The sequence below is a fragment of the Neophocaena asiaeorientalis genome, unplaced genomic scaffold (assembly GCF_003031525.2).
Source record: "Neophocaena asiaeorientalis asiaeorientalis breed wild unplaced genomic scaffold, Neophocaena_asiaeorientalis_V1.1 scaffold399, whole genome shotgun sequence".
In the NCBI taxonomy this organism is placed as follows: Eukaryota; Metazoa; Chordata; class Mammalia; order Artiodactyla; family Phocoenidae; genus Neophocaena; species Neophocaena asiaeorientalis.
This window is the reverse complement of record NW_020173964.1, coordinates 977,504-1,003,489: the sequence shown is the minus strand read 5'-3', so window position 1 is coordinate 1,003,489 and position 25,986 is coordinate 977,504. Positions and strand designations below refer to the sequence as shown.

At 39.7% G+C, this 25,986-nt stretch overlaps 1 pseudogene; it reads left to right on the top strand.

The window, feature by feature from the left end:
- LOC112404927 (B-cell CLL/lymphoma 9 protein-like) overlaps positions 1 to 25,986 on the top strand; it is a 139,289-nt pseudogene that overhangs the window by 104,125 nt on the left and 9,178 nt on the right.

Here is a 25,986-nt window from a genome sequence, read left to right as displayed (position 1 = left end):
TTTGGGGTGGGTAGGTTAGGAGGTGGGGAGGCTGGAGCTGAAGGAAGAAAAGGAGAGAAGAAGAAAGAGGAAGGCCCTCCTGACCAGAGAAAACAGCTCTAGGGAAGAAACAGCCTCTAGGAGGGCCACACAGCCATTTAACCAGCTTTTGCTCTTGTGATCTCTATCACTAATTTCTAAATTCTCCTCTCCAAAATAGGCACACCCACTTCTGGTGTGAGACTTGTATGAAGGTTATTTTTACCTTCTTCTTTTTACCCTCTGTGAGAAGGTTATTTTACCTTGGGTGACTTACACAACAGCCGTCAGGGCTTTGAAAGGGGCAGAGACCTCTGTGACAATTTAAGTGGCCATCTCTGGACATCAAATCCACAGTCCTTTCCTGACAAGAAAATATTACTGGTAGCTAACAAGGCCATCAGAGTAGGAGTAGAATAAAAGTAAGAAAGAATTGGAGACAGTTTTGGCGGGTGAGTAGGACTGACTTGTAAGATTTAAAGATATGAAGAGAGAGAGAACCTTTTGTGAGAGAGAATAGATATGGACTAGATTTCATCAGGACATGATTTGCTACTGAGAGAAACAAACAGCCAGTAAGGAATAAATGATTTACTAGAGAACCATGGTGCTGTGAATCACCCCTGAAAGGCAGAATCGATTGCAAAATAGGAAGCCTAGGTCCTAACGTGGCTCCTTTCCCAGCTGTGTGCTTCTGGGAAAATCCCTCAGCCCTCTTCATCCATAAAATAACAACATGAGCTGAGATAATCTTTTACATTCCTTCACCCCTAGAATTTTTGTCTTCTTCTTACCTTTTATATTCTTAAAACCTTGAGAGGATGAGTTGGGAAATTATTCACTAAAATCTAAGATAAAAGGCTTGGATTTTCACCAGTGATCATTTATATTGGTAGGGGAGGGCAAAAGGGAAGTGAGTCTATAGTGAATTAGTTTTGCTGATATAATAAACAATGGGGGAAAATAACCCTACCTACCATGGTCTTTAAAAAAAATAATAACAGTATTGCCCTAAAGTTCTATTCTATGTTATTTACAAAACAATTACAAATCCATTGCTTTGTTTGTTGTTTATAATAGGAGAAATAAGCAGGAACTTACCAGCCTATTGCCTCATTTGATATTTACAGCAATTAGGAGAAATAGGCAGGAAAATTACTATTTTTACCAGTGACATTAAATTCAGAAAGTTTAAATGGTTTTTTTCAGAGTCACAGAGCTAGTTAAGGGGTGGGGGGGGCTGCAAATGATGGGGCTGGAACTAGATTTCAGGTCTCCAGAACCCTGAGTTTGGACACTTCCCTGTGCTTTTGACATGGTCTTCCCAGAAGTGTCCAGAAACACGGGGAAGCTGCCTGAGTTGTCACATCCTCAAATGATATCAGAAGGAGGATGCAGCTTCTCAGATTGGACTATACTTTCCTTTGGTCAACTCACAATTGTCTTTTAGTCAGGAGCCTCCAACATAGGGTGCAAACACCCTGGGAGGGCACAAACGATGCATTAGGGGGAAAATATTAAGAAAAATTCTATTTATATTTATTTTGCATCACTCCTTTCCTTTGTTTTTGAGTGTTTTTTGACATGTAATATATTAGCACAAAGTATCAACATAAGTATTATAGTTCATGAATATAATTTATAAATGGGGCCATATTTTTTACTGATTAAATTCTTGATCAAAAATATTTGGAGACTATGCTTTAGAGACATTTGGAGGAAAAAGCCAAGAGACTAAAACAATTCATAAAGCTATTTTTATTAATCCCTCTTTTTCTATCCCTTATGAGGACTGGGGGAAAGTGAGAAGGGCTGTGGAAAGGAGCAGGTTCAATCAGAATCTTGAAGAAAATCCAGAAAAGTAGACTAACAAATGGAATTGCTCTGGCCTAACTGGGGCAGCTGGTCACATGCTTCCCACCGCACAGAGGCCCCTTTGTTTCTCTCTCACACACTGCAGCTCTTTGTCAATCATAATCAACAATTCCATTCAGCTGTTCTTGCCGCCACTTTTCTCCTGTCTTTCAAGTCTATTAGGCAATAAATGTAAGGCAGAACTTCACAAGCCTTTCAAAGATAAGGTTAAAAGGAAGAAAAATATGTCCTGATCGATGAACCCATAGGTCCTTTCTAATGGAAAAAAAAAAAAAAAAATGTCTAAGCTACCCAGAGAAAATAAGTGGGGAATTTTTATATTATTCATACCTTATAAAGTAATTGCCAACTGATTTTTAGTGTTCTCCCCAAATCCTTATACTACACGTGGAAAGTGTATAAAATAGGGAAGGAATATGCTGAGAAGGAGGAAAATTATTGCCTTTCACCCTTGGGCTCCAGGAAGGTTGTGAACCCAGGATTATTGGATTATTAACACAGAAACTATAAAGGAAGGACATGTAATATTAAATAAATAAATGAATACTCATTATAAGGGCAAGTAGGAGGTCATCTCTTAGGGTCAATATTTGGGACTATTTCAAAGAAGGAGAGATCTGCAGAAGGGGTGAAATATTTCTTTTATATATAAAAATAGTAGAGCACAAAAGGATTCCACCTAAGATTATGGTTACAGTATGCATGTGCCTTTAGACTGCTTTCTTTACTTACAATTGTTGGTTATCATTAAAGGCACTGGATCATTGTTACGGTATTTTATAACCAGCAGAGACCATAGACATCGTCTCATGGGAGCCTAAGGAATCTGGAGGCTTTTGAGGATGAGCTCTCTGTATTTAGAGGGTATGACACTGACCCTGAGGGGTGGGAGGACAGCACGGTCTTTGGTTTCTTGTCCTCCTTCTGTCACTAAATTTCTTGGGCAGACTTCTTAATTTCATTTTATAGAGAAAATTTATTATGGAGAAAATTATGAGAAAATTCATTTCTCATCTGTAGCATTTATTTATCTGGCAAACATTACTGTATTCCCTATGTGCCAGCACTACTTTAAGTGCTGGAGATACTTAGATTAATGAAATACTACCCCTTAAAAGGTGCACAGCCTGATTAAAGAGATAAGACACATACAGTTAAATTATCAGTATAAAGCAACCTATGAACCAAGACACAAATAAGTGGTCATTTCAATAAGTACTATTAAACTCTTCAGAGGCAAAGGGGACGTTCTTTTGTCCTGCAAATAAAGTCATCATAGCTGCTCTCTGCTATCCTCTTCCATTTCCCTTTGTTCTGGCTGCCATCTTTGGCTCCATGGACTGGATCCCACTGGCATGGAAATGAGAACAGTGGAATAAAGGGCACAGCTTAAAAGCACAGAGCTGTGATGTCTGTGCCTCTTTTCCCCATCTTAGAGCATTTTTCAGGGTGTTTGTTAGTACGCCCTTTAGAATCACAGGCCAGGGGTCGGTTGGGGGTGGGGACTGAGATGCAGAGAACAATGGTGAACACAAAACGTGGTAAGATGTGTTGGCAAATTGAACCAAATACTCACTGTCATGAATGATTACTATTTTTGTGTGTGCTGTTTAAATAAAAATAAGGTGGGAATAAAAATAGCTGAGGGAAAACTACTGCCATTTTCTTCCTTAATGAATCAGTTCTCTCATCCAGTGTGGTTTAGAATCAACTATTTAGAATAATTCTCTTCCATGTTCTTCCAAGAGAGAGATTTGAGAAAGCTAATTTTAACAATCACATGGTGACCATATATTCTAACTAAAATACCACAATACGTGGCCTAATAAAAACCACTTGGTTTCTGTTCTTTGACTCTGTCTATAGGCATTCTTTCAAAAGTATAGAGGTTTATACTGAAAATAACCGAAAAGACCAGAACTTTCTGAACTTTACACTATCTGAAAATCTGAGACGCGTGGGGCTTATTCCTACCACTCCTTGGGTTTTCATTTAATGTAGCCTAAATCAAGTAGAATTCTGAGAATTTGCAAAGCAATGTGAACCAGTCAATTGATTATTATTATGTTGTTGTTTGGCTCTGATTGTATACATTTATAAAATTTTCATTATTACCCATCCCACTTTTTCTCTTTGCTGAATTAGATTCCATCTCTATTCTTTTTAATGTTTATCTTCAAATTTTTAGCACACAAACAACTGTAAAATGTTGTCAAAGCCTAAATTTATTATACATGTTTACCTTTCTCCCAAATCAAGCAAGAAATTTATCTCCTAAACAACTTCTATTTACTACCTTTTATTTTCCTTGTTTTTATTATTATTAGTTAGCAAAGTCTTTTCAACAGTCAACAGTTAAATATACTTATTCTTCCATGTAGCTCTGTAACAAATTGCTCCAAAACTTAGTGGCATTAAAAAAAAAAGAAAATCATTATTATGGTCATGAATTTGAGCAGGGCAAATTAAGGATGGCTTGTCATTTTTTCAAACCATGTAAGGCCTTTATGGGAATCTGGCTGTTGGCTGGGGGCCTCAGTCTCTCTGCTTGTGTTCCCTTCCAGGTGGTCTCTTTGTGTAGGCTAGTTTGGGCTTCCTCAGAGTATGATGGCTGGGTTCCCAGGGCAAGTGTCCCAAGAAAGAGATGGCCAAGTAGAAGCCATATCACCTACCCTTGAAAGTCACACAGTGGCTCCCTCGCTGTATCCTACTCATTATAAGGCAGCCACAAACCTACCTTAGGTTCAAGGGCAGGAAAAATAGACTCAATCTCTTGATGGTGATGTGGCAGTGTTCTATAATAGGAAGGACTGAAAATGTTGCTGTGACCATTCTTGGAAAATGCAACCTGTCACATTAACATATTTTGCCAATTTCCACAGTCACCCCCGTTCTTTTTATCTCATGTCTTTCCTCTGGGTTTACTTTTCTTTGTGAAGTACATCAACTAGTGGTTTATTAGCAATAGTTACGAATATTTTAGATCTTATACCTTACTATTTAATAATAGATTAGCTGATTGTGGAATTTATATTGGCAGTTATTTTTTATCAGCACTTTGAAAATATTATCCCATTGCTTTATCTTTTTCTTTTTCATACATTTATTGTGGTAAAATATACTTAATAAAATTTACTATCTTAATCATTTTTAAGTATACAGTTTAGGGGATTAAGTGCATTAATATTATTATATAACCATCACCACCATCCATCTCTATAACTCTTCTCATGTTATAAATCTGAAACACTGTACCCGCTAAATAAAAACTTCCCATTTCTCTTCCCCTTCCCCTAGCCCTGGGCAACCACCGTTCTACTTTCTGTCTCTATGATTTTGACTCCTCTAAGTACCTCATATAAGTGGAATCATACAGTATTTTTCTTTTTTGTAAGTGGCTTATTTCACTCAGTATAATGTTCTCAAGATTCATCCATTTTGTTACATAATATTGAACAGTGTTCCCATTTTTAATCAACTCTATTCCAATATAAAATAAAAAGTTAAAAACAATAAAAACAAACAAAAAGATTGATCCATTTTGTAACATGTTTCAAAATTTCCTTCCTTTTTAAACGAAACTGGGTCATTTGCAGAGATGTGGATGGACCTAGAGACTGTCATAGAAAGTGAAATAAATGAGAAAGAGAAAAACAAGTATCTAATATTAACGCATATATGTGGAATCTAGAAAAATGGTATAGCTGATCTTATCTGCAAAGCCGAAATAGAGACACAGACATAGACAACAAACGCATGGATACCAAGGGGGAACGGGGAGGGGGTGGGATGAATTGGGAGATTGGGATTGACATATATACACTATTAGTACTATGTATAAAATAGATAACTAATGAGAACATACTGTATAGCACAGGGAACTCTACTCAGTGCTCTGTGGTGACCTAAATGGGAAGGAAATCCAAAAAAGAGGGGATATAGGTATATGTATAGCTGATTCACTTTGCTGTACAGCAGAAACTAACACATTGTAAAGCAAATTTACTCCAATAAAAATTAATTTTAAAAAATTAATTTAAAAAAATTTCTTCCTTTTTAAGACTTAATAATACCCCACTCTGTGTATACACCACATTTTATTTATCCATCAATGGACACTTGGGTTGCTTCCATGTTTTAGATATTGTAAATAATGCTGCTATGAACATGCAAGTACAGCTATCTCTTTGAGGCCTTGCTTTCAATTCCTTGAATATATACTCAGAAGTGGAATTGCTAGATCATATGGTAATTCTATTTTTAGTTTTTCAGGAACTGCCATAATGCTTTTTTCTGTCCATTTTATGTTCCCACCAAGAGCAGGAAGGCTTCCCCTGGAAGTTGCAAGCCTTCAACAGGCTCCAGAGCTCCAAAATAGTTGAATAGACAGATTCTGCCAGTGTAAATGTTGTCTAGGTGGGGAGACAGATTTATGGTGTGTGCAATCTTCCCAGAAATCTCCTATCCCATTGCTTTTTGACATCGATTGCTGTTGATATAAGCCCACTTTCCTTCTAATTGTCATCTATCTTCTATATCTATTAGCTTATACTTTGTTTTATCTTTATATTTGATATATAAAATATCAATTCAATTTCTAGGTCTAGACTGATTGATTGATTTATTTTGCTCAGTACTATATGTGCACTTTAAATCTGAAAAATCAAGTATTTTATTAATCCTAGACAATATTTTTTGCCGTTCTTCCTTTGAATATTGCCTCTCTCTCATTCCCCCTGTTCTCTTTTCCTGGGGCTCCTGTTGAATACATTATATCCTCCATGTCTCTCAACTGCTCCTTTATATTTTCAAATCACTTTTCTCTCTGTACTGTGTCCTGGATCAGTTCCTTAAAACTGTCTTTTAATTTACCAATTCTCTGTTTAACTGTTTTTGTTTAGTATTTTAGGGAGAAAGTGTTCTTCCTTTTTTATCACTTTGAGCATCCTTAATACACTACTTTTAAACTAATGTTCAGATTGTTGTATTTTTCTTGTCTTTAGGTAAACTCCCCTCCTGATTGCTGACTTTGTTGGCATTTGCATCCCTCTTATGTGTGGGATTTCTAGTTGAAGGTTAATCTTGGGTAGCAGTATCATTTTTCTTCTTCTTCTCTTTTGGAAATCAGCTAGTGCTATCTACTAGTTTTGTGGTTGGTTCTGCCCTTTTCCTCAGGACCCAGAATTCAGATTTAGGCCTTCTGTTGGATATTCAGGGCATCCATGATGGAAAATATTGAAAATATTACACACCCAGCCCAAGCTAGTAAACAGTTTGGCTCAACTCCTGGCACTGAAGCTATATTTCTCTTTCCTGTATCCCAATCACATAGCTTTCTAGAAGCCATAGCCCAAGATGGTAGCAAATAGTGTTATTTTAGCCTCTTTTACAGGTGAGGTTAACCCAGCCTTTGAGTTCAAGAAGTAAGCCAACCTCCAGTCTTACACCAGGCAATTTTAGTTCCCATTATCCCACAAGCATCAACATCCTTAGTATCCTCTGCTAGTTTCCAGACCTAGAGCCTGAAGGTTCTCCAGCCTAATGTCTCTCAACTTCAGTCCACCTTTTCACTCTATAATTTATATTCCTCTTCTGGTCCATGAAAATTTCTAATTTTTTTTAATCATATCTATTTTTACAATTTTTTCTCTTTTTAAAATCTATTACTGTTATATGTCTGGAGCATTTGGAGTGTCTAAAATTATGAATTTATAATGCTATCCTGACTAGAAATATAAATTTATCTTTAATTCTTTGTCTTAATTCATTAAGTAACACCAAAAATAACACAAGTAAATATTAAAGCAGAGAGAAAAGATAAAGGTCATGCAAGCATCATAAAGTCTAACATCAAAGTAATTTTTATTCTATCTCTACTCTCTCATAATAACTGAAGTAGAAAAGAACTGCATAGCATTCTTTATATTAATTATAGAATTGTGTAATTTGTGTGTCATACTAAATGCCCAGGAGAGCCCAGTGACGTAATGAGAGTCCATGTCTAACTGGTTCTTCCTCAGGGAAACATTCACTTTGGTACTAAGTACTTTCTTATATTGCAAATGCTTTTAATCCTTATACTGTGTTTAGGGATTTTCTATTTATAAGCTCTTCCTGTTACAAATTATATAAAGAAAGTAGGGAAAATGGCAAAGATTGTGTAAATTCTTTATGTACTGATAGACTTAGTTTTCTTAATGTGAGGTACTGAATATTCAGATTTCTTCTCTATTTTTTCTAAACTCAGTGGAAAACTAGTACTATATATATTTTGCTTAATATGAAAATGAGGTTCTGTTTTTTCTACATTTTAAGCAATTTATGAATGGGATTTAAAAAAATCAAAGAGTAAAAAAGCTTATAGACTGAAAAGTAGGCCTCATTCCCATCCTAGATAGCTAGACCTCTCTTTGGAGGCCACCTTTCTTCCCCCACATAAATAAGTATATGGCATCCATATTTCTATACCTTGCTTTTCCACTTAATATATTTTGAGATTTGTTTTTAATATCAACATATGTAGGTTGACCTTCTTTTTAGTAGATACAGAGTATTCTGTTTTAAGGGTGTGCTGTAATTTACCTTGTCTGTCCCTTATTTATAGGAATTAGGTTATTTCTAGACTTTTGCTACTACAAACCATTATGCAATGAATATCCTTGTAGGTACAATTTTGCTCACAAATGCAAATTTATTGAGAAATGCTGAGCCAAACTGCCTTCTATTGTGGTTATATTGAAATAAATCTTTAAAAACAAGTGTACCATTCTCTTAAACTGAAAACACTTAAAATTAAGCAATGTTGCTTAAATCTACAATCTATACCCATTTTCTTCAAATTTGTAGCCAACCATATTTTTGCATGTGGACAATTTATAATTGATACTTAAACATTTTTGCAAACTATTTTATTTTAAAAAACAAAATATTGTCCAAACATAGACATTTTGATCACACATTTTAAGGAAATGGTCAGAAATTAATCTTAATCAGTTACGATTAATCCTCAGAATATATTTGCCCCATACTTTTGTGCTTAGCCAATCCCTGGCCTCATCCATTTTTATGTTTATATATTTTAAAACTTCTACTATTAATTTGCAGACTAGGAGAGTTACTTGACAAATGTTTTCCCATTTTGAGAAGGCTCAGAATGGCTGTATTGCCAGCAACCCTCTTTGTGAGGGTGAGGTGGAGGGATTCCCTCCCCATACAACCCCTGTCATCTTGGCCTCAGCTGTTTTCATGGAGGATGAGCACCAACCTCACGCCTGGGTGAGGTGAGCCAGTGGCCTGTGAAGCCTTCTGAATCAGCACCTCCGCCAACAGCGGTGTCCTAATCAGGTCCTCACTCAGGAAGGGAATCATCAGGAGTGGCTAGATCTCTCGAAACAAAGTGGGTGGATAAGCCTCTAGGCACTGGAGGAGAGAGCAACAGACACCTTCTCCTAAGGGAGAGTCCAGGTCATGGGGCTGCTAGGGCTATGACATCTTCTGGGCGGTTCTTAGGCTGTGTCCTATTCTCCCTTGATGCCCTTAATAAGTAAAGTAACTTAAGCACAACTTATGTTCCTTGCAACCTGAGAGGAACTGACTCAACAGCCTTAGCAAATAGTAAAAGAGGAACACATTTAGTCAGTCAACAAATGGCACTTGGGTGCGAGGGATGTGCAAAGTATTAGGGACACATCAGTGACCAAAGATAGTTATGGAACTTACAGTCTCTTGAAAAAGGTCAGAAAAAAGTGATAAGAAAGATAATAGATAATGCTAAGGGCTAGTTAGGTGGAGAAGCATTTGCAATCTGGGATATGCTTCACAGGGATAATCCTTAAGACCTCTTGATGAATACTGTATGCTAACACATATATTTAGAAGGTAAAAAAAACAGTACTGATGAACCTAGTGGCAGGACAGGAATAAAGACGCAGACGTAGAGAACAGACTTGAGGACACAGTGGGGGAAAGGTAAGCTGGGATGAAGTGAGAGAGTGGCGTGGACATACATAGACTACCAAATGTAAAATGCATGGCTAGTGGGAAGCTGCAGCATAGCACAGGGAGATTAACTCAATGCTTTGTGATGAGCTAGAGGGGTGGGATAGCGAGGGTGAGAGGGAGGCTCAAGAGAGAGGGGATATGGGGATATATGTATACATATAGCTGATTCACTGTGTTGTACAGCAGAAACTAACACAATATTGTTATACTCCAATAAAGATGTGGGAAAAAAAAAGACCTCTTAATGAATTAACTGAGAGTGGATGAGCATGAATGAAAAGAACAAGGGAAAATACACATTAAACTTAAACCTAAGAACATCCCTTTTTCTTTTCATTGAATCACTAAGTCCTGTTGAGAAACAGGTAGCAAAAGCATTGAGCCCACTGTTTAGCAGTACTCTCCTAGTCTTGGCTTTCTAAATCACCAAGGAAAGATTTGATTATGTTGAGTGTGTTTTAGTTTAGGAAACACTTTATCATATGCCAGGTATCTGGAAATTTCTATTGCATGTACCTTGTATCCCATTGATTCTAATATGGTAGAAATGAGAGTGATGAAGACAGAGAGTTGGTTCCTGAAGGTCTAGGAGAAATCTAGGGCATTTCCATCACTCAGATGATACCAGTTCCTGTAACGACCTCTACTTTCCCACATTGTACTGTACTGGCTTCATTGTGCGTGGCTTCTTCTCCCACATCCTGTGAAAACTACATGAAGACAAGGCCCGAGTACCCTGTTCACCACTTTTGTGGTTTTGGTGGTTTTGAATGGGTGAGTGAAAGAATGAATGAATGACTGAGTCAATCAATCCTGAGGATCTGGCCCTTGGTTGACTCTTTCCTTGAAACACAGTTTCTCTAACTTCAGCCTGTCCTCTCGGTTAGTCTCAGACTGGCTTTCGGCCCCAAATAATTTTTCAGGTTGTTGGTTCTACATCTGGGTTTCTGCATATTTCATCCCTAATCAGAGCGTCCTCTTTATTTCATTACTCTACTTTTTTTCTGCCTACATTGGGCATCCATATAAGATGAACATCCACATAAGATGTTTGTGAAAATCCTATTAAGATAGAAGAAGGTTTGCTTTCAAAAACTTTTCAGAGTAGACACTCTAGGTTCTATCATCATTAATGTTTTGGGATGGGGGACTGTAGCACACCACTTGTGATGCTGTACAAGACTTTACAGTGTCTCCTTTCAGCTTCAGAGTGGATCTAAAACTATTACATTCTATCTATTTGGAGACCTAGATATCATATTTTACAATGCTTCCTGCAGAGCAATTCAGAGAAGAGTACAATGTATCACTTAAGTACAAAATATTGACTATTTCTATAACGAAAAAGTACAGAGAGTTCCATTTATGTTTATCCTTTCATTGCAAATTGCTGCAACCTGGTCAAAAAATTTTCTCTGTGGCAGCAGGATATCTGCCAGTAAATGAGTCTGTTGAAAGGCCCACACCAAATCCAGCGTCATGGGCCAACCCTGACCACAGCTGAGTGGTGTGAAGAGGGCTGACAGCCGCGTGGTCACCACCCAGGCCAGAGAGGAAAGCAGCGTGAGGTGTTAACGGAAAAATCCAACTTCCCCCTCTTCCAAAGATGATGAGTAAAACCAAAATGGAGCACTCCCTGGTGAGTTTTAAAAGCAGCTCTCATTTTTTCAGAATGAAAGCATTTACTAAGCTTTTGCATCTTTATGTCTTTTTCCATATTTCTTTCTGTAGGATAAATGTCTTTTGAAAAGCTCATGCTTGCTTAGTAATAATTATGTGTTTCTGTTGTTTTATGTGAGAGGTTTAGTTAATTATTATAATAGTTTCCTAGGGCTGCCATAGCAAGGTACCATGCACTGAGTGGCTTAAATAACAGAAATTTGTTCTGGAGGCTAGAACTCCAAGAACAAGGTATCGGCAGGGTTGATTCCTTCTGAGGGCTGTGAGAGAGAATCTCTTCCATGCTCCTGCTCTGCTTCTGGGATTTGCTGACAACCTCTGGCATTGATTGGCTTATAGAAGCATCACCCTGAACTTTGCCTTCAGCTTCACCTGGCATCTTCCCCTATGGGCTTGTCTCTGTGTCCAAATCTCCCCTATTGATAAGACACCAGTTACATTGGATTAGTGCCCACCCTAATGATCTCATCTGAACTAATTACATCTGCAGTGATCCTATTTCCAGACAAGGTCACATTTAGAGGTACTGGGTGTTACCCAGTAACATAATTCTTATGTTACTGGTCAACATAAGAATTGGGGGGAGATACAATTCAAACCATAACAGTCACCAAATTCTGCACAGCAGCCTTCTGAAGGGCAGGGTCTGTCTCCTGACCCCTGGGGTCAGGCGTAAGGACTCAAACTTAGTAAGCATTCAGTAAATCGTGAATGCCTTAGAATTGTGGTGCAAAATCACTTCAACAGATCCCTATGACCTAGAGCCAATAAATAGTATGAGGAGTGTCCTTGATAACAAAGTTTCCTTTTTTTTTTTTTTTTTTTTTTTTTTGCGGTACGCGGGCCTCTCACTGTTGTGGCCTCTCCCACTATGGAGCGCAGGCTCCGGACGCGCAGGCTCAGTGGCCATGGCTCACGGGCCCAGCCGCTCCGCGGCATGTGGGATCTTCCCAGACCGGGTCACGAACCCGTGTCCGCTGCATCAGCAGACGGACTCTCAACCACTGCGCCACCAGGGAAGCCCCAAAGTTTCCTTTTTGAAGCTAAGGCCTTGTATTTGCACAACTCTCGTTCCACTAAAGTCTTCAGATTCCAAATAAGTCTTTAGTATCTAATGGAAATAAAGTGGGACCAACTAACTCCAAGGGGAAATGTAGAAAAAGTTGGTCACGGTCAGCTGGGGAAATCTTTTAGAGATTATGGGGACCTAATCTATCTCTACTCCCTACCAGCTTGGACTTGATGCAAAACAGACACAAGAAGTTGATAGTCAGATGAAATTAAAAAGAAAATTAAGACAAAAAAGAAAAGCTAAACAGTCAGCTTTGTTAATGGGCAAACGTGCAATGACCAATAGGGATGTCTAAGAAGAATCGAGTGGAAACTATAGGTTGGGTTAAAGTCGAGGTGAGGTCTCTTAATCTCCCTTCCCACGTCGGGGAGAGGTTGGTGCTGCTGAGCAGACTCTGTCAAGATGCGGGGCGCAGACTCCCTTCTGCCACGTCGGCCACAGCAAGAAGAGCGTGAGAGCTTGGCTGCTGGACCACACTGTGACTTTCACGAGCCTTAGGTATATTATGTAAGCGCCTTCCTCCAAAAGAAACAACAATAAAAAATTATATTTTTTGACAGTGTTGGTATAAAGATTAATATATTTATAGTATCTATTAAAACATTGCTTGTGATGTGTTCATTTTTTCTTCTGATTTTAACAGCAGTTAAAACATTTTTGTGGGTCCCTGCAAGTATTTTGAGCCAGAGGACCATGGCAACTGTACCTAATGAATAAGTCAGCCCTGCCTGGCCAGATCGGCCCTGCCTCTGAGAGGCAGGCCTTGGACCTGAACCCGGGTGTATGACTTTCACGATGGCAGGAAAGAGAAGAATGTCTATGGTCTCTCTTACCGTCTTCCAGGAGGCAGGCAGTGAAGGCACAGGGGTAGCCAAAGCAACCCCTCCGACTGGTGAGTGAGGCCCAGTGCAAGCTCTGCAGTCTACCCAGTTCCACCAGAGCAGGACAGAGGCTCTGTTCCCCTCCACCTCTGTCGGCTTCAGCCTTCCCCCTCCTTCCTTCCTCCTGTGCTGCTCTCTGTGTTCCTCCTCTCCCCACATACAAGTCAAGCAGGGAAGCAGCAAAAGCAGCCCAACCTGCACTGATAAGGAGGGTTTCCTTAGCAGGGGAGATGGGAATGGAAGGGTTTAGAGGAAGATTCTCCCGGGGTCCTTCCGAAGCAAGTCCTGGCTGGAGGATGGAAAGTGAAAGGGAAGGGGAATCAGATCTGCGAAGGCAGTTTAATCTGTTCTAAACATTTTACTAAGCGTTTTACATTCTTCATCATGTCTAATTCTAGAAACAACAGTGCCTGGAGGCATCACCACTGTCACTCCTACAGAGGAAGGAAAGGGGTTGTTAAGTGGCAGAGTCTAGATTTGAGGTGAGGCTTTTCTAGCTCTCATGCCTATATGTAGGATTTTCCTCTGTCCAGATTTAGTTGCCAGTTCAGTTCAGGAAAATTTATAATGGAGGTAGAGTGCAAGGAGGAGAAGTTAAAAAAAATTCCCATGCATAAGAGATTTGTCTTTGCAGATTGACTCTTTTTTTTTTTTTTTTTTTTGGTTTGATCATCTTTAATATTTATTTATTTATTTGGTTGTGCCGGGTCTTAGTTGTGGCAGGCAGGCTCCTCAGCTGAGGCAGGTGGGCTCCTCAGTTGTGGCACATGGGCTCCTTAGTTGTGGCATGCGAACTCTTAGTTGCTGCATGCATGTGGGATCTAGTTCCCTGACCAGGGATCGAACCCACCAGGGAAGTCCCGCAGATGGACTCTTAGAAGGTTTAACTGTCGTTCCCTATCTCTCTGAAGGCTCATTTTACCCACAATCCACTACCAGCATCTTTATGACACGCCACTGATAGCTAGTAGAAATTCAGAATCACCTGTCAATCTGGTGATTATCATAACTTTTGCTGCACTAAATAGTGGATTAAGGAAAAGCCCTGGTTTTCAACCACTGGACCACAATCCTCTTTAAATTATATGTTTTTTATTTAAACACCTTTGCTTCAAAAATCTGCTCTGATACTTAACATAGCTTTATAGTAACAAACATTTCAACATATTGCCTGGCTCTGTGAATTCATTTAGGGACTTCTGAGTACATCAATGCCTTTCTTAAACAACAACAACAACAAAAACACCTGACAGGCCCTCTGTTCTCCAAGATTCTATTTGTCTGTTTTTAAGACCCCAGAAAACCAAGTGCTAGACAGGCTCCCCTGAATACCATGATTAATTGGTTACTAAGCACAGAGTTAGTGCATGTAATTTGGTTGGTTTTTTACTATTTGGTTTTCTTTGTAAGTGGCTTTACTCCTTTTAAAGAATTTCTTCCAAGCTCTTTTTCTTCCTTTTAAAAACATAAGTTCAATGACTCATCCTTGTGTAAGGTGGGAGTTGCAGATGCCCTCCTTTGATTATAAAACACAATATACTTATTCTATTTCAGGGGCCAAAGCACTCATAAGAGCTTTGTAAGTTTTTTGTTTTTTGTTTTTTTCTTAAAAATAGGACACTTCATGATGTGGAGGTACTTGCAAACATAAATCTCAATAGGAAAGAATTTTAAAATTAACCTATGAAATAGTCCCAGGATATTAAAAATAGCATACAATAGAGAGAGGACTGTCCCAACATTATACGAGTGTGCTCTCTTTATTCTGACCTTCGGGAACCATCGGGTGAGCTGCTGCTTCTCAGCAGGAACTCCCTGCCCAGGTCAGGCAGAGCTCGTTAGCCATTCCACAAGCCAGAGTGGATTCCCTGCCTCCCAAGATGTTCTGCCTCCCTCTTTCCCCAACATCCTGGGATGCTTTTAGCTTATCAGCCCAATTCAGTTATATAGATATTTCTGCAAGTATGGTTAATAGATGCTTGATATCACTTTGGCTTAGAAGATTTTCTTTAGCATGAGTAATTGGTAGATCTAGCCCCTAAAATAGGTTATATATAATAAAAGAAATTTATATGTTTGATTTTAATCCCATTTCTGGGAACTCCTAAAACTCTTGGAATTTCCTAAGTATAAGCAATGGGAGCATCTTTTGTTATACTATTTGGTATTTTGTCTTCAGTTCCTGAAACTACTTCAGAGCATAAAGGTGAGAGGAGTATCTTGTTATACCTAACAAGCCCCTTTCAACCACACCTGAGTTTATGTTGACTCAGTGACTTTTGGAGATCCTCTAGGCCTGAGGACTAGTTCCTGGGGGGGAAACAACCAGGAGTAGAGAGTTACAACTTAGCCCCACCCGGCGACCTTTAGGGAGGGGAAGGGAGTTGGAGGTTCAATCAATCAAACAATGGCCAATGATTTAATCAATTGTGCCTGTGTAATGAAGCCTCCCTAAAACCCCAAAAAGATGGGGTTTGGAGAGCTTCCAGGTTGGTGACTACAGGATGGTGCTGGGAGAGCAAAGTGCTCACAGAGGGCATGGAAGCTCTGTGTCTTTTCCAACACACCTTGCTCTATGCATCTCTCCATCTGGCTGCTCCTGAGTTATAATCTTCTATAATAATGAATATGTGATGTGAATACGACTAGATACTCATCTGAATCTACAAATATTCTCAATTACTGCTTAAATCTAACTTTGGTTTTCATTTATCGACAAGCCCTAACTTGTCTGAGCATTCTTGGGACTACAGGCCAGGTTGGACCAAAGCTGACTGACGAAGCCTCCACGGCCAGATATTCCCTTAAAACTGAAGTCATAGTTTTAAGGTTTTGAAAACATTATCAGTAGATAGAATATTGGCTAGTAATATTCACCCTATTTAAAGTCATTAACTCAATGTATTATGGTTTGACTTTTTGACAGTCTTGACTTCTCCCACTCACCCCATACAATACATGGTAGAACCTCTCTCAATTAAAATGAATTAAAGTTGTGTCTTGAGAATTTCATAAATTCACAGTTAATAATCCATTTAATTTCTCTAAATCTCAGAGTGTAAGTCAATGTCAAATTTGTATTTTTCCATGGTGACACCAGTGTCTGAAAACTTACATTAGCTCAAAGGATGAGTCATCAGCCCTTCCAAGTGGTTGCTTAGAGGTACCTGATAAGCAGAAAGTCAGGGAAGCGTACTGGATTTGTACCCCTGCTCACTTGATTGAGTGCACTTGCTTCCTCTCCGTGCCACCCTCCTGAGCTCAACCTCTGTCAGTCAGACCTCCTAGCTCACATGAAAAGAAGGATGTGTTTTTCAAGGTTTTGAGTCTGGGAAATCATTTGGTCCCATTGTCCTAGTGGATCACCTTCTTTAAACAATCCCTTCAAGCTCCCATTTTGTTTGTTTGTTTGTTCCTCTTGTTTTTTGGAAGGAGTGTCTAATCAGCTAATCATTATTGTAGATTTCCTGAAAGTGTTTTATGTTTTGAATGTAGGTGAACATTTATGGAGAAACTGTGATTTGAAAATCAGGCAAAGCTGAAAGACCTGAGAGAAACCACCTGTGCTCCCTGAATTCCAATTTGAAAATGTTGACAACAAGAAAAGAGAATCATTTTCCTGCAGCAAATGAAGGATTGAATTTTCCCAAAGACAAGTTTTATAAAAAGCAAACCTTGTGAAAAACGATGGGAGATGTCTCTTGATTTCCATTTAGGCCTAATCTTTTTGTTTCATTTAGCCCAGGTATGTGGGTTTGAATTATTTTGGTGACTAAATTAATAGCTATTTAAACACTTTAAAATGATTATCTTCAGAGATTATTTACTCTAACTTAGCCCATTTGTATATTGTAACTCGTTATTTCGTTGTGTTCTTTAGTTTTGTTTTGTTTTTTGGACTAGGGATTTTTTTTTTAATCAAAGAAACAATAAAAGGCTTGGGCCTCTTTAGAAAAGAACAGCATAAATGAGGGCTCCCTTCGTTAGGTTGTATGTGATGGTGTGAGTTTAAATGTTAGACTTTCTATCAACATCCAGGTTTGAGAACATGTTTCCTCTCTGGGCATCATGGTAGGATGGAAACCCATCTGTGATCTCCTCTACCCAGAGAGAATTGAAGTGTAGCTAAAGAGAATCAAACTAATGAAAAACAGGAGTTTGGTGTTGCTGGACTATGTAGAAAAAGGTGGAGTCTTAAAAAAAATATTTCTCCCGCCAAGACAGTATTGAGGGAAACTCGTTATTTTCCGTCTGCCTATTTCTTATTCTCAGTGTGAAGTGAAAGCAAAGTTTTAAAACTTTTCTCCACTGCAAAGAAAATAGATTTCAGAAAATCCCTATCTCGAAAATAAAGCAATTAAGAATTATCTGGCTGTGAGGATCTGGCCCCAGCTTGACTTCAAGCAACAGCTTCACTGCTTTGCATCAAGATGTGCATGAGAATTGAACTGCTCTGATCAGCCAACACGCTGAGTGACTTGACATTTTAATAAATAAATAAGCATTCAAACCATCATAAAGTATCCTTTGAAATTATAAACATGGGAAACTTTATGAGATGCAAGTGGGTGTTAAATGGTCCAGCAAAGCAAGGGCTGAGCAGTTAGTGGGCTTTGAAATTGGAAGATTTGAAATTGGGAGATTTAATATTAGGAAAATTGGGGGAAGTTTTTGGGAAAATTAAATCTACCAAAAGACCATCTTTATTTATTTCAAAGGCTTCTGTTTCTTAAGATTTCTAAATTTAGCCCCCTAGTTTGGAAATACAAAGAGATTTGAATTTATTTTTTTCCATTGACTACAATACTATATTTGTTTCAAGTATAAAATATAGTGATTCACTATTTTACACATTATGAGATAATTTCCTTTGTCCCCCCACGTGCACCCCCCTGGCATCCACCAGTTTGTTCTCTGTATCTATGAGTCTATTTCTGTTGTGTTTCGTTTGTTTGCTTGTTCTGTGAATTTCATTTTTATACAACCAGCATGTGTAGGCCACCGTTTAATATTATGGTAACTTAAAAAACTCACTTAAGCAAAAACAACTATTTAGAAAGTTTAACTTTTACTTTAAAAAGATACGTAGGACTTCCCTGGTGGTACAGTGGTTGAGAATCCGCCTGCCAACGCAGGGAACACGGATTCGATCCCTGGTCCAGGAAGATCCCACATGCCGCGGAGCAACTAAGCCCGTGAGCCACAACTACTGCGCCTAGAGCCTGTGTTCCGCAACAAGAGAAGCCACCGCAATGAGAAGCCTGTGCACTGTAACGAAGGGTAGCCCCCAATTGCCGCAACTAGAGAAACCTCGCTCGCAGCAACGAAGACCCAACGCAGCCAAAAAAAAAAAAAAAAAAGATATGTAAAAGTTATTCTGTGTATGTTAATGTGTGATACCCAGGAAATTACTAATTGGTAGTTAGTTCAATTTAACTAATTAGATGTTTACTCAGTGGCTATATGTGCCTAGTCCAGGTTATGCGCTATTAGAAAAATTAACATTATGTGTGTTGTCCTATCTGTGCTTCCTGGGAAGCAAGATATTGGAAATAATTTGATGTGGAAACACTCTTCTCAAAGCACTAGATAGACAGCATGTATTAAAGTCCCATATTGATTTTGATCAAGTACTAAAGTGTGGCAGAGACTAAGCAGTAGGGATAGTTGGGACCTGAGAAGTTTGTGTTATAAGAAAAGATAAAGGTCGACAGTAAAGATGACTTAAGAATATTTGGTAGAATAATTGTTAGAATTTTGGTTGGTAAAGATAGTTAAGGAAGAGTTAGCCAGGGCTTCCCTGGTGGCGCAGTGGTTGAGAGTCCGCCTGCCGATACAGGGGACACGGGTTTGTGCCGCGGAGCGGCTAGGCCCGTGAGCCTTGCACGTCCGGAGCCTGTGCTCCGCAACGGGAGAGGCCACAGCAATGAGAGGCCCGAGTACTAAAAAAAAAAAAAAAAAAAAAAAAAAGAGTTAGCCAGATCATGGCAGAGAAGAAGCACCAGTGAATTCATGAGTTATTTCCCTGATTATCATTTTTCAAAGCATACCTGTATCATGCATCTGCTACTAGTCAGGTTAATGGATCAGTTAATATGTCTTAATGACTTGTAAATAGTAGACTATTCCCTTCTCAATATGTATATTATCCTAGTGGTTGGCTTGCTTAATAAGCAGCTGCTTTTTCTCACCAAGGGCTGTTAGCATGTGTAGCTGGTATTTCTGTACAGTAGCTCTCTCTGTACTTTTGACAGGCTACATAATTTGTATGGTCCAGTGCAAAATGAAAATGGAGTCCTTCTGTTCAAAAATTAAGAATTTCAAGATGATTACAACAGAGCACGAAACCTAAGTATGGGGCCCTTCTAAGTAAGTGGTCCTGTACAACCATACAAGACACACACTCATGAAGCTAGTCCTGCTGATGGGGAAAGCCAAATCAGTGTAAATGAACTATGATTAAGGCAAAACCTCTACATCAAGGCACAGTCAACTAGTGTGCTGATCATAGATGAGCAACCAGTTAATGGTCATATATATATACACATATATACATACATGTATATATATATGTAAATACATATTTACAACATAAGTATAAATTTGTATAATATTTAACATATTTTAACAAATATACATATATAAATATATATATATATCATATATATATAAATCATAGATATAAATATATAAATATATATAATCATATATAATCATATATAATCATATATATAAATCATATATATAAATCATATATATAAATATATATATATGATTAAAATATGTAAAATATAATTCTGAAAAACTCTGATGTGGTAGCCTTGGGTGAATAAACTAGAAGAAGGTCACTTGTCACTATCCATAAATTATGTTATGCATCATGTGAGATATCATTCAACAAATATTCTCTGGGTCTCTGTTCTGTGCCAGATACTTTTTTGCGGTGTGAGGATATAACAGAGAACAAAATAAACAGAGTCCCTGCTCTCAGAGAGCTTTCATACTATTGAATTTTGGAAATTTTGACCGATTTGCTCAGTCTTTACTTTGTAGTTTTGCTTTCATGTTGAAACCCCTGGCTTTCCTGCCTCTATTCAGACCGGAAGCAAAAGTATCAAAACTTGGTTATTCTTGTCACTGTTTAGAACTGAGTAGAACCAGGACTCTCTGGAAAAGAATGTGCTGAAAGTTTGTCTTTGACTGGTTTCCAAGCTGATGACACTCCTAGGAGCACTTCCCCTGAGGCCCAAAGTCTCGTTTACTATCAACGATTCACAGGGAAAGAAGACAGCCCACTTATCTTTGGTAAGAGGACAGCTCTGATGATACTGAGTGACACAGGATTGCCCTTAGAGCCCACAGCATCCATCTTACAAAAATCAACAACCCTTGCTTTTCCCCCTTCCAAAGAATTTACTGGTCTGGTTTGGCCTTTATGTGCCACATTCCATTCCAGAAGCCCAGCTCAAATGTTCTCAAGGTCTGACCAGAGATTTCTCCTCCTCTCCCCGGGCTGGTACAACTTGACCGCTGCTTGACATCAAGGTCAACTGGAGACTGGGAACAGTTATGTAACTGCATTATAAATTGAATTAGAGCTGTACATGAGCCCAGACCAAGTAACCAGGGCAGCTCCAGGCAAGAGCAGCAACGTGTCCCCAGGAGACAGCATTGGAGGAATCACTTTATGAGGAAAGGAAATAATGTATCACAGGCAAAAAATAATCTCTCCCCAGTCCCTCCCAAGTCTGGGCAGGCTGCTGCCCTGTCGAGTAAGGAGCAAGAAAGAGGCATTGAGTGCAGAGAGAGCTGGTAGCAGTGTGGCAGTGGGTATTGAAGAAGCACCATGCATAATACACACACACAGAATGAGAGAAAGAAATCAGCTTTAATATCAGAACAGACGCCACCCATACAGGAGAACTAAGAAGGCTTACTCATGGGGAGGGGAAAAGCTTCTGGGTGTCATCTGTACTCTGGAGGATGGGCAGGAGAGCTTACAGCAGGACAGTCCCCCTGCTACCAGGGACCAGTTGTTCTAGAGAGAATATGTGCACACAGGTCTTAAAGGCTGGGGCTGAAAACTCTTTTGATGCCTCTGATGACCCAGGACCTTCTCCCCCAAAGTAAGATGTCATGCTAGAGAGAGGGGAAAATAGTAGCTGGGCTTTTTTTTTTTTTTTCACAGGCAAATGAATACAGAGGTAACTTTTGAAATGATAAAAGGTGCTGGGACCGTATTATGACCTTGGTCTATGCTACTAGCATGACCATCTTCAGAAACAAATGAGGAGAGGCAGAATACTGTAAAGCTGAAAGCTTGAACTGTGTAGTCCACTGATGGGACCTAACCCGTACTCTCATCTCTTACTAAGTGCTTGACATGTGGCCAGGTTCTTAAATCCCTTCTAATCTCCAGCTTAGATAATTATCGTACCTACCTCAGAGGGCTTTTGTGAGATTCAATGGAGTCAAATGCAATAGTGTTTGAAAATTAGTCACATGGAGACTTGAAAATACTAACAAAAATAGCTAATAATTATTGAATGTTTTAAATGGCTTATGTGTATTAATCCATTTAATTCTCACAGTAATCCTATGAAAGACACAGAGAGGTTTAGTAAATTACTCAAGTTTGCACATCTAGTAAGTGTCAGAGCCAGAAGCTGAACCCAGGCAGTAGCTTTCCCATTCATATTCTAACCTAGGATGTGTTAATGAAGGGATTGGGGCTCATGAAGTTATATATGTATAAGAAGTAGTAGGTTTTTATACAGCGCCTCAGAGGTGTTTATCGCCCATGTATATTTTCCACCAGAATCAGCGTTCTGTAGACGTTCCCTCTGAATGTGTGCCGAGGTGGCCGTGTTTTCACATGTAAGTGTGAGCAGAGGATGTTGCTCTTTTGCTGTATCCCTGGAATAGGGCAAAATGACTATCAACGTATAGTAAGTTAGGAGGCCATATGGCACAGTTGTTAAGTGCATGAACTCTGCTGTCAGGTTGCCCAGGTTTTCTTCCCAATACCAGCAATTATTAGCTCCGTGCCTTGGACAAGTCACTACACGTACCCAGCCTCAATTTTCCTTACTACAGAAAGGGATGGCGTACTAGTACTTACCTCCTGGGCTTGTAGTTAAGATTAGATCAGTTTGTACATGTAAAAGGACTTCTTAGCACAGTACTTGGCAAATCTTAAGTGTTCCATCAGTGTTGACTGTTATTGTTGATTTTTCTGCCATTCACCCTGCCAGGCCCAGGGATATAGCAGTGACAGGTCAGGCCGTTGCTCTGATGGTTTTTCCATGAAACAAAAAACCAAGTAAATAAACAACAAAAACGTAGATTGTGAAAAGTGTTATTGAGGGCAATATACTACAGACTAGCTGAGAAAATGGCTCTCTGAGGTGGTGACAGTTAAGCTGAGGCTTGAGGAATCAGTGGTGAGCACGGGACAGAGTACCCAGAAGAGGAAAGGTAAGTGCAAAGTCCCTGAAGCAAGAAGGAACTCACCACATGCAAGAAACAAAACGAAAGCTGTGGTGGTTTGAGAACAGTAACAGGGGCATTGGCCAGGCTGGAGCCAGGGCTCACCTAGTTCTGGTGAGTAGAGGAAGGCAACGTCCCATCTCCCTCAATTCTCTTTTCATCCATTGATTGACATTGGACCTGAGGAACATACTGGAACTGAAACCTGTTTGCCTATTGGGATTCAGTCACCAAATGTGTCAGCTTATTGAAGTGGCCCCAACAAAGGAAGAAAATCTTTAAAAAGTGGACCCAAACCAGTAGCGAGCCAGAGCACTGTAGGAGACTGACGGTTCCAGGTTAAATATGATAAAAGACCCCATAAGTCATCTTGACCCAGGTACCCTTGTGTTGTGTTTGCTCCCCTGGAAGAAAGGTGTAAGTGTCCACTGAAAGAAATGCAGCATTAAGTACAACTGTGGCTATTGGGACTCAGATATCCTTACTGGGAACCCCTCCCTAGCACCTTGCTAGGCTTAAAACTGAAGTGCTCCCTTGTCACTTTGTGAGCCCTAAGGCACAACCACCATCCAGTTTCTCCACCATGGGCACCATGAATGGGAACCATGGATTTACAGCTCTGTGAAAGTGGCCGTCCCAGTGTGAATACAGTTTTAAGAACAAGTTTTAACTTCAGAGACTCCAAAGCACTGGTTTGGCTAGCCAGCATTGGCAAGAGATAGCAGAGTCTGATTCGGGGGCATGTGTTCATCCCCATGAATTCCTGGAAATATTCAGACTGGCCTTCTCACACTTCAGCAGGTGGGAGTTTAGAACCACCATACACATTTGTATAGTAACATTAAAAAAGTGGTCACATTTCAGACAATTTTAAATACATCTGTATATTCATATTTGAACTGAGAATCATTAGATAGGTGAACCCTATCAGGCCATCTCATTTCCCTTTGAAAACAAGTGATTTTCTAATCTCACCTTCAATTTGTTTCCTTATTGGACTTCCTAGAAAGCTATAATGAGAGAAGAAAAGCTGATGTTTAGAAAGTAGACCAGAAGCATGAGAGCCAAGGTCTCAATCTCTCATCTGAGTTAGATGGAGATGGCCAGAGGGGGTACCACTTTGCTTCTGATAGACGCCATCCCAACACTCCACTCAACTCCTACACTTGGTTTGTGGCGCCACATCTAAGATGAGTTTAACATACCTGACATGGCATGGAGACACGTTTTATTGCTCTTCAAAAATTGCTTCTCTGGCATCATTTACCAGGTACTGCTGGTCCCTAGACTTCAATGGCTGTGCTTTCCCCCAGAGACCAGTACCTGATGATTAGATCACATTATTTGATTTTTGAGAGTTGAAACTGCTTAAACGATCTTGATCAAGTAATGTTTGCTTGATACACTTTACACTGTACTTACAAGCCCCTTTCATTTCTTTTTTGACCTTCTCGAATACCATATGAGAAGGGAAGACAAGCAAGTATTATCCTTACCCAATGGATGAATAAAATTTACCTTCAAAAAGTTAAGGGACATGCTCAAAATCTTGCTACTAGGAAAAGGCAGAACCAGAACTTGGATCTAGATTTTCTGCTCAAACTTCTCTACTTTTTGCATAGAGTTGAGACACTTTTCATCTACCCAATGCAAACGACCACCATCATTCCCCTAGGAACTGCCCGAGTTTCTCATGGCAAATGCCATGCAAAGATACTTACATTTTATTCACAACCTCTCATCTTCCTCCTCCTTTCCAAAATAGAAAGGAGGTCACCTTGCTGACCACTAGACATGACATAATGCAGAAAGCTCAGAGCTGGAGATTTGGCAATTAGGAGATTCACCCTTTTCTACAGGGCCTTCACAAATGCCACAAATAAAGTACAGGACGCGTTATTTTTCCGAGAGGAACTTACAGTCTAATCTTCTCATTGTTTGGGGGCGTAATGAAGCAAACTCCCTCTGCAGTTGTCTGAAATGCTGGCCCATGACGGGCTCTCCAGGGGTAAACAGCGTCCAGCAAGCCACACCACTCTCAGAGTATGTTTTCTCATCTGTGAATCATCAGGTCCTAAACTGAACTGAAGCAATGCATGTGCAATCAGTTCTTACATTACTGCTCCCCTTTGCCCCTGGTTTGGTCTTTTTCCCAGTCTGTAGTCCCTTCCTGGCTCCAGACAGACAACTCCAGGAAACTCCAGGTACCCCCTCCCCCATCAATGCCCTGTCTAGGCCCTACAGATTTCAACCCTGAAACAAAGCAGGAAAAGCCATGGAGACATGTTAAATGTGGCACTGCCACCTGTGGCGTTTTCTTTTTTTAAATTTTCAACGGGGCTTGAATATACAGTCAGAGCTTAATTGGACAATAACTCTTCTCTCTCTGTAGGATCCTGCCAGTGCTTTGAGCAACAAGAAGGCAGTTCATTGCCAAGTTTGTGCGGTGAATTTAGGGGTAAGTGGGAGAAGGGGAAGAAAGGCCAAGTATCATAAGGTGTGATTTAATTTTTAAAATGCTTAGGCTGCTTTTTATAAGAATATCCATTTAACTGGATTTCTTTCTTGCTGACAAAAGAGGCAATTGCTGTATATAAAATAAATCTGATTAAAACTCCTTCTCTGTTCCTGTCAAGGTGAAGGATACAGACCCCAGGAACAACACACATTTGGGTTCCTAGTGTGTGCAAATGATTGTTTACGGGACATTGGACCCAATGTCAAGACCCACAGAAAGCTCTTGTGCTGCCCTGTAGAAGTAGAGAGAACAGGGCTTCCCTGGTGGCGCAGTGGTTGAGAGTCTGCCTGCCGACGCAGGGGATACGGGTTCGTGCCCCGGTCTGGGAGGATCCCACGTGCCGTGGAGCGGCTGGGCCCGTGAGCCGTGGCCGCTGAGCCTGCGCATCCGGAGCCTGTGCTCCGCAACGGGAGACGCCACAGCAGTGAGAGGCCCGCGTACCGCAAAAAAAA